The following is a 9095-nucleotide window of genomic DNA, read 5'->3' as shown; positions in this document are numbered from 1 at the left end:
GTGACGGGGCCCAGGGCTCATTTGGGCAATGCCAAGGGGGCTGGAACCCTGGGGAGGGGCTGGAACCCTGGGGAGGGGCTGGGACAGTGGAGAAGATATGGGCGAGCAGGTGGGTACTGGAAACCGAGCTGGGTGAGGAGTTTGAACTCAGGGAGGCAGCGAGTCCACGAGAAACCAGGCAGGAGGCTGCGGTCACATCAGGGCAGGTGCCCTGGGAGTGGGCCATGGAGGACGGAATGAGAGAGAGTGTGGAGGAAAGTGGGAAGGATGTGGGAAGGCCACTGTTGGCTGGGGAAGCACAGGAGGGGCCGAGGCCACAGGCTCCCAGGGAACTGCCCAGCGGCCGGGGGCAGGGACGGGAGCTCCCTGCTCTCCCTCCAACAAAAGAGATGAGCCGAGGAGGCTGGCGTGGAGGGGCCCGCAGAGTCCAGCTCCCCAGGCCTAGGGCCAGCCATGCCTGGGCTCAACCCCCTGAGCCTCAGCCTTTTCATCAATGAAATGGGTGTCCTTGCTGGGAGGATTAGGTGTAGCACTGTGTGTTGAGCACGTGGGACTCCACAAGTCCTGCCCGCCTGCCCTGCTGGAGAGGAGTGACCTTCTGGTCCTGGAGTTCCTGGGAAGGACGGAGAGGGAGAATGACGGGTGCCCACTCCAGGATCCCCAGACTCTGGGAGGGAAGACCCAGCCTCCAAGGGGTCGGGCCCACCAGCTGGAATGCTGGGAAGCATGGCAGGGTGGGGGCGGGGAGGTCTGCAAAGTCTCCCTCCCTTCTTCCCTTCCTTCCATTAATTAGTAAAGCAATGCATGCTTGTTACAGAAAAGTGAGAAGATGCAGATCATCAAAATGCAGGGAATTTTAAATGCCCACAGTTCCATCCACCCAGAGAGAACCACGTTAGCTCGTTGGCCCGTATCTCTGCATCCCAAACTCTTTCATTCTTTCCCCCATCCTAGCCTTTTCTAGGCATCCTTACAAATACACGAAAATACATGTAGGGCCTTTAAGAGAGCATGTCAGGGTTTTTTTGTTCTTCCAATTTTGAAGGTTCTGGTATATATATTTACTTTTTATAAACAGCTTTATGGAGATATAATTCACATACTGTATAGTCACCTGTTTAAAGTGTACAATTTAATAGTTTTTATATATTACATTTACAGTTTTTTAAATTGTGGTAAAATATATATAACATTAATATGTTCCATCTTAACCGTTTTTAAATGTGCAATTCAGTGGCATTAATTACATTCACAGTGTTTTGCAACCATCACCACTTCTATTTCCAAAACTTTATCACCTCAAGTAGAAACTCCGTACCCATAAAACAACTCCCCCTTACCCTCCTCCCCCCAGTTCCCAGTAACCTCTAAAATGCTTCCTGTCTCTAGGAATTTGGCTATTCTAGGTGCTTCCTATAAGTGGAATCATACAGTATTTGCCCTTTGGTGTCTGGCTTATTTCATTTAGTATAATGTCTTCAAGGTTGATTCATGGCATAGTACGTGCCCTAACTTCATTCCTTTTCACGGTTGAATAATTTTCTACTGTGTACATGTAGATCACATCTTGTTTATGCAGTTATCAGTTGATGGACATTTGGGTCGTTTCCATCTTTTGGTTATTGTGCCTAATGCTGATATGAATGTTGGCTTACAAATGTTTGTTCTAGTTCCTGCTTTCAATTCCTTTGGGTATTTAGAGAGTACATTGTTTTGTAACCATCTTTTCTCACTGATGTATTAAGATCACTTTTCGTATCAGTGTATGTATTTCTGAAGGCCTGCCTAGTACTCCATGGCATGGTGTAACAGGTCAATAACAGATTCTCTAGTATACACAGACAGACACCTTAAAGTTTTCCTCATGGGTTCATCTTTATGCTTATAATTTATTTGTTGATTTTCTTAAAACTTATTTATTTATTTATTATTTATTTAATTGAAGAAATTATTTAATTTTTCCCCCGTCTACCTCCCCCTTCCCCCATCCCCTCCATGAGTTGTTATTGAGTTTGTTTGTCCTGCTCATTTGTTGCTTTTAGGTTTATATCCCACATATAAGTGATATCATGTGATTTTTCAACTTTTTCTCTTTGGCTTATTTCGCTTAGTATGATTATTTCAGGGTCCATCCATGTTGTCGCAAATGGCAGTATTTCATCTCTTCTTATGGCTAAGTGATATTCCATTGTACATATGTACCACAGCTGCTTTATCCAGTCATCTATCATAGGACACTTTGGTTGCTTCCATGTCCTGGCCACCGTGAATAATGCTGCTATGAACATCAGTGTGCAAATATCTTTTCAGATATGAGTTTTCAAGTCTTTGAGGTAAATAGCCAGTAGAGGGATTGCTGGATCATATGGTAGGTCAATTCTTAGTTTTTTGAGGAACCTCCATACTGTTTTCCATAGTGGCTGTACCAATTTGCAGTCCCACCAGCAGCGTATGAGGGTTCCTATTTCTCCGCATCCTCTCCAGCACTTGTTATTACTTGTCCTGTTGATAACAACTCTTTTAACAGGTGTGAGATGGTATCTCTTTGTGGTTTTGATTTGCATTTTCTTAATAGCTAGCGATGTTGAGCATCTTTTCATATATTTGTTGGCCATCTGTATGTCCTCTAGGGAGAAGTGTCTGTTCAGGTCCTCTGCCCGTTTTTTGTTTGGAGCATTTGTTTTTTTGTTGTTATTGAGTTGTATGAGTTCTTTGTATATTCTGGATATTAGGCCCTTATCGGAGGTGTTGCTTGCAATATGCCTATAATTAAACATATATTTTTTAAATTGTCCATTAACGTGAAGGCAATCCCCTTGTAAAAGATTTAAACATTACAGATAAGATTGATGTCTTCCTTGACCACCCCCAGAACCCAGACCTGCCCCCTCTCACACCAAATAAGTCCTGTCACGTCATTACGGATTTGGCAAGCACACCGAGGCCTTAGTCCAAGCATTTACGTAGTAGGCCTTCACAAAGTACATGGTGTCATTCGGTGACTTTCTGTCTAGGGCTTGTTTTTCAGATTCTCGTTTTCTTATGTTTTTGCTTATGTCAGTAGTGTCACACGGAATGGATTTGTCTGCAGCTGGGTTCTGTCACTCAGCACTATGTTCCCACTTGAACCTTCCATCTTTTCTAATCAGGATGAATTCCAGTGAGGGGAACTGCTGGGCAAAGGGCATGCTCAGGCTGTTCCAAAGCCTTAGCCAGCCCCGGGGAGCCTGGGAGGTGGGTCCTGGTTCTGGGCAGCCAGCAGCACGCGCCAGCACCCCTGGGGCACCTCACAAGCCTGGCTGCCGTGCTAGGTGCTAACCGTGCGTGCCCAGTGCCTGTACCGGGGCATAACCTCCAAGGGTGAAGAAAACTTTGGCTTAGGCCAAAGGCTAGATCCGATTTCTCATGGTTGGAGATCCCCAGAGTCAAGCACTGAGTTCATCCTTTCCTCAGTGTTAGGCACATAGTACTGATCATGTAAAACCCTTCTCCTGTTTGATATATTAGTCGGTCAGTTTAAGCTCTAACCCCTTCCTCTAGATATTCCCCACTTTGTCCAGGGAGAGCCCTGACGCCCAGCCACTGGCAAAGGAGGCTGCCCAGAGGTTCCTCATTCTCCCGGGCCCTGCTCAGGCCTTCTAGCTCAGTCCTAGGAACCACCCCCCGCCCCTTCTGCTATATGTTGAGTCTAAATTCACATACTTCTGGGAGGTGGAGTGGGGTCTCCTTCTTTCCTGTCCCTTGGGGAGGAGGACCTAGAGCTGGCTGAGGGCCTGAGTAACTTGGTGTGGGAACCCAGGCTAGGTTTTCTAGCCTGGTGGTCAGGGCTGGCCCTCTAAACCTTGCGTTCCTGCCAGGATTCATCTTTGTCTTGGCACCTCACTGTGCTATTGCGAGCAGTCAGCGAGGGCAGGGGCGGGGTTAGAAGGGGCCCCGAAACCTGTACATTTGCCTGAAGAGAGCTCCATCCTGTGCTTTCTAGAAGGACCAGTATTGGATGCACTCCAAGTTGGCAGCTCACCTGAGCCTGCAAATCCTCACCAGGCAGCTGACATGGGTAGAGAGCCCAAGGCATCTGCTGCCTAGAGATTCAGTCAGCTTGTGGTTTGACTGTTTTCAAACTTTGTTCCCAGCGGTGTGTGTAGGAAAGTGGGGGAGGGACCTGATCCCTGCCTGCCCCTACCCTCCTGAGCCAGTCCCGTCACCTCATTCTTCTAGGCTCCGTCTTGCACTGCCTGTATGCACAAAGATGTGTGTTTTTTCCAGTGGACATGAGCAAACTCGGGTCCAGAGAAGGCAAGTGGCCTGTTGGGGTCACACAGCCCATCACACCACTGCTAGCCACCTTTACCTACTTCTTACACCGGTCGTGGCATCTGTGACACATCTACTTAGCTTCTAGTACCCATCACTCCTGCCCTACACTGGCCGTGGCTCCAGGAAAAAGGCCTCTGTCTGGTTGTAGGTCTGCCCTTTTCAAGATCCCAAGTTCCCAAGCAGCTGGGCAGTACCCTCTGCTGGTTGTGGCTGGGAACGCAAGGGCATGTTCTCAACATGTGCCTGCCTATCCGTACACTGTGTCCTGGGTGCATGGTTCAGGGGTCCCCACTGCGGCCTGAGACGGATGCTTTCCCGCAAAGGCGTGCAGTGCTCTCAGGACATCTCAGCAGGCAGCTAGGAGTCCCTGCTCCATTTTACACCTGGAGAAACAGGTGCTATGTGACAGGTTTCCCCACATTCACGTTTGCATCCTCCCCTGATGCCCCGGTTTTCCCGCCTTTCACTGTAAAATGTAGACCCTCCTCTGCTTACCCAGATGAAATGAAGGAGCATCCACTTACCCTACGGAGAGAGACGCTTTCTACTTACCCTGGCTCCTAGGACCACGGAGATTCTGGCACTTCCTCTCGAGCCCGTCTGGAATCCGCCAGATCTCTCTCCTTTCTTCCCACCCCCTCCCTCCTCATCACCCCTCTGCCTCCTGTGACTTCCACTGGCTGCTCACTCAGCTGATCCATGGCCAAGATAATCAGATTATCTTGGGTCCAGAATAATCTATTCCATATGGCTTGCCAACTCAGTGGCTCCAGGAGCCAGAGGTGTGAGGAGAGGGGGTGATCTCAGTTGGAAGGGGTGCCCTGGGAGCCTGGGGGTGTAGCTGGGAGGCAGCTGGAGAAGGAGGGAGGTGGAGGAGGAGTTCGGAACCTCTGTGCTGGGCCCTCTGACTGCTCTGGGCTCCAGGTGGCCTCAGCCTCCTCTCTGGCCCAAGCACATCCTCATCCATTCATGACCCAGGGGTGCTTAGGACCCATGGTGGGGGGCCAGGCACTTCCCAGTGCCTTCTCCACTCTCTGCATTGGAGGGTGTTCACCATAGGACACTTTCTCAAAAGTAACCGAGTTTCCTAATTCTGGGGAGATTTCACTTTTCAGACCCAGACCCTCTGGCTCCATCCTCAGGGATTCTGGGTCAGCAGGTCCAGGATGGCCCTGGAAACCTTTTTTTTTTTAATCTCCACAGGTCTCTGTGACATAGAGCAAGGTTCCATTGGGACGTGAGGACTCCAGGGCATTGCTCCTACCCTGGCACCCCCACTCTCAGGGCAGCCCTCCAGGAGGTAAGGAGCCACTCTAGTCCTCCCGAGGAGACGGGAGGGGGAAGGGGGGCAGCACAAGGCTGTGGCCCGAGACATGGCCAAACGGACCCCAGCTCTGCCCCTTCTAGCCATGTGACATAGGACAACCTCTCACCACTCCAGTTCCTCATCTACAAAGTGGGTCAGCAACACCCACATCACAGTATGGTTGTGAGTTGTGTGACCCAGCCAGGCTCCGACACAGTGCCAGGCCCCAGGTGACAGCAGCAAACATGCACGTGGGCACTGCCTCAAGCGTGTCTCTGCGGGATGATTTGATCCTTGCAGCTTCGGCACAGTAGGCATTACCGTGGCACAGAAGCAGAAGCTGGGGCCCAGGGACAGAGAGTGAGTGACACAGATAGTTTAGGGCAGGACAGGGATTTTAACCCACATGGGCCACACTCCAGAGGGGTGTCCTAGGCTGTCTGAAGGTGGGGACTTTGTAAATAATAGTCACTCTCCTGAAAGGGCTTGCTTCTCCGGATGGTGCGAGGTGTGGCAGGAAGACCCCTGGCAGTAGGGTACCCCCAAATTCGGAGCTTCCCAGGGACTGCGCCTGCTGATGGTAGGCAGGCTGGCTTAGAAGAGCTGCTTCCTTCTCCGGGGGACTCTGGCTCCGGAGGGGACAGGGATTAGGGGCTGCAAGGGGAGTATTGACATAGCACCTTTGATTAGCACTCCTGTGTCAGAGGGGCTGGCCGGGAAATGAGGGCACTGGGGCTGGGAGGTGGAAGGGGGGCAGCGCCCAGGACCCGGGCTTCACCTGAGGAAGCTGGCCGGTTCCTAGCGGGAAGGCTGAGGCCCGGGCCCCAGCCTAGGAGGGTGCTGCCCTGTCCTGCCTGTCCCCTACTGCGGCCAGGGACCCCATGGAACTCTCACCTCTGCTCAGTGGGGCTGCCCCCAGGCCTCATTTCCCAGCTTTACACTTTGGCAGGAGAAGGCAGGCTCAGGCAGGGGAACAGGAGCCACTGACTCGGCACTTGTCAAAACACAGGCCCCCAAAGTGTGAAGTCCTTACCCCAGCAGGAGGGCGTGTGGGCCCTGCTGCCCTGGAGAACTCATTAACTGGGGTTGCTCCCAAATGAACCTACCAGAGAGGCTCATGATAAGGAGATCAAAGATGAGAGAGGCATGGGGAAAGGGAAGATGGAGGCTGGCTGGTGGAAGGTGGTAGGATGCAGGCTCCAGGTTGGGGGTCCCTCTTCTGCCCCCACTTGGCTCCATCAGGCCCACTGACCATAGCCTTTGCACAGCCAGTGCCCAGAGAACTCAGAGGGAGGGACTCCTATGTGGCATCTCCAATGTGTCAGCTTTTAGGGCTGAAGACTCTGCCTCTTTCATGCCATTTTTGTGGGCTCTTGGTTTCCACACTCACCCCTGGGTCTTTTTAACCCTTCCTCAGCCCTGCCACCAGAGACCCTCTTATCATACAGCACTTATGGTGCCCTGTTCTGCTCCAGATCTCTTGGTAGCTCCTGTGTAAGCACTCAGTGAATGTCAACTATTAGGCTCCAGATTTGAGAATTCTCAGGGGCCAGAACTGTTTTCAGGATACCCAGTCTGCCTCTTACACATATGGCCTCTTGTCCAAGTATGTCTAGTTGATTTTGTACTTAATAAAATACAAATTCACTTCGGAGCAAGGTTGCCAAATAAACTAGTGGAAATCACAATCATGTGGGAATTGGAGGGATTTTTTGGTATTCAGAAAGCTGCCAGCCAGACGGCCAGACCCTCTGAGGTTTCACCCCTCCTGTCTGTCCAGCCTTTATACACACCCCTCCCGTGCTGTGCACAACACAGTCTACCAAGTCTCAATCACTTGTTTCCTCCAATCCAGTGGGATCGAAGGGGCCCAGTCACTGGGCTCTAATACTAGGTTCTTGGCTTGAATCTGGAGCCAGGGTCTAGAAGGGGGACCATCCTTGGCTTCCCCCTTCTTCCAGGGGTGGCTTGGCACTGCCTCTCCTGGATGTGATGATGGGACAGACTGCAGACAGCGCAGTACAGAAGGTGTTAGAGGAGGTCAAGGGCATAGCAGATAACAATGGGAGTGCGCAGAGATGCCCAGGGAGAACGTACCAAGCCAGTTGGCCTTCTTTCCTACAAACCAGCTCACCCATCAGTCTCACGGGCTGGAAGCTGTGGAAGATGCAAAACATAAGACCCCCCAGCATAAAAGAGACCCTAGATACCACTTCTCATGAAGACGTCAAGCCAGACACCAGGTACTACACAGTCCAGCTGGAGAGCATTACACACAAAGTAGCCATTAGGAAGGTGCGTACTCCAACCCAAGGGATCAGGTAGGCAATGTAGATTCTCTGAGATTTTCTATGTGACAATCATGTTGTCTACAGAGTTTTATTCCTTTCCAATCCATATGCCTTTTATTTGTTTTTTCTTATTGTACAAGCTAGACCCTCCAGAACAATGCTGAATAGGCATATGCGTAGGAGCAGACATCCTTACCTTCTTATTAGGGGGAAAGTTTTCAGTCTTTCACTATTTAATACGATGTTGTCTGTATGTTCTTTATAGATGCCTTTTACCAGGATGAGAAAGTTCCCCTCTATTCCTAGTTTGCTGAGAATTTTTATCATGAAGGGTGCTGAATTTTGTCAAATGTTTTTTTCTGTGTAATTTCCAGTCACATTTCATTGGCGGAGCCTGTTATACCTGCCCCAAAGTGGCAGAACACCAGGCAGAGGCCAGTAGTGGCAGCTATGGCAATAGGCCAAGCCCCTGATCCTGCCAGGCTGAGGGTGTCCTGCAGGGCAGCAGGCTCACCCCTCCCTGGGCTCAGATGGTCCAGCAACCTGACCAGATTTGTCCAGCTTGTTGGATGTGCCTGGGACAGCTCCCTCAGTGTTCCCCCCACTCACCTCCACCAGGGAAGAGTGCAGCCCAGGACCAGCCTGCCTCAGGAGAGTGGATCACTGTTCCTCTCACCTCTAGCAGGAATCATAGCCTCACCCCCGGTCTCTAGCTGATTCTAAAGACCTGGCTGCAACATGCCCCTGGGATCCCGTTATACAAATTGGAAACGAAGGGGCAAGGGAATTGAATTATTTGCTAAGGTCCCCAACTGGTTGAAAGCAGCCCCAAACGCAGGTACTGGACTTCCAGCTCTCTGATCCTGCTTCCTTTAACCTGTTGAGCTGGCCCAACACCCGGGGCTGGGCGCGGGAGTGGGTGGAGGGGGGGGAGGGCCCGAGTGCCTGGCTCCGGTGCCCATACGTGGGCCCACCGGTGGCCAACCTGGTGCAGCCACCGGCCGGCACCTTCGCGCCACACTCCTCGGTTGGTTCAAAGGGTCAGGCCCCGCCCCCTCCAGGCCCCAAGCCCGCTTTGATGTGCTGATGCGGCCTGGAAGGGGCCACTTCACACCTTGGGCTCGGGATAAAGCGGTCCTCGGCGGCCGGTCCCCAGACGCGCCGCTGCTGCGCCCAGTCCT

At 51.5% G+C, this 9095-nt stretch overlaps 1 long non-coding RNA gene across 1 annotated transcript in view; it reads left to right on the top strand.

The window, feature by feature from the left end:
- LOC112483243 overlaps nucleotides 1–9086 on the top strand; it is a 14810-nt gene extending 5724 nt beyond the window's left edge. Inside the window, exons 3-4 of the long non-coding RNA XR_003047545.1 lie at nucleotides 5521–5617; nucleotides 7753–9086. This is a non-coding gene — a long non-coding RNA (uncharacterized LOC112483243). The remainder of the gene's footprint in view (nucleotides 1–5520; nucleotides 5618–7752) is intronic.
- Nucleotides 9087–9095: the final 9 nt, after the last annotated feature.

The sequence above is a fragment of the Pteropus alecto genome, unplaced genomic scaffold (assembly GCF_000325575.1).
Source record: "Pteropus alecto unplaced genomic scaffold, ASM32557v1 scaffold60, whole genome shotgun sequence".
In the NCBI taxonomy this organism is placed as follows: Eukaryota; Metazoa; Chordata; class Mammalia; order Chiroptera; family Pteropodidae; genus Pteropus; species Pteropus alecto.
Note: the sequence above shows the minus strand (reverse complement) of the source record. Positions and strands in the feature narration are given on the sequence as shown.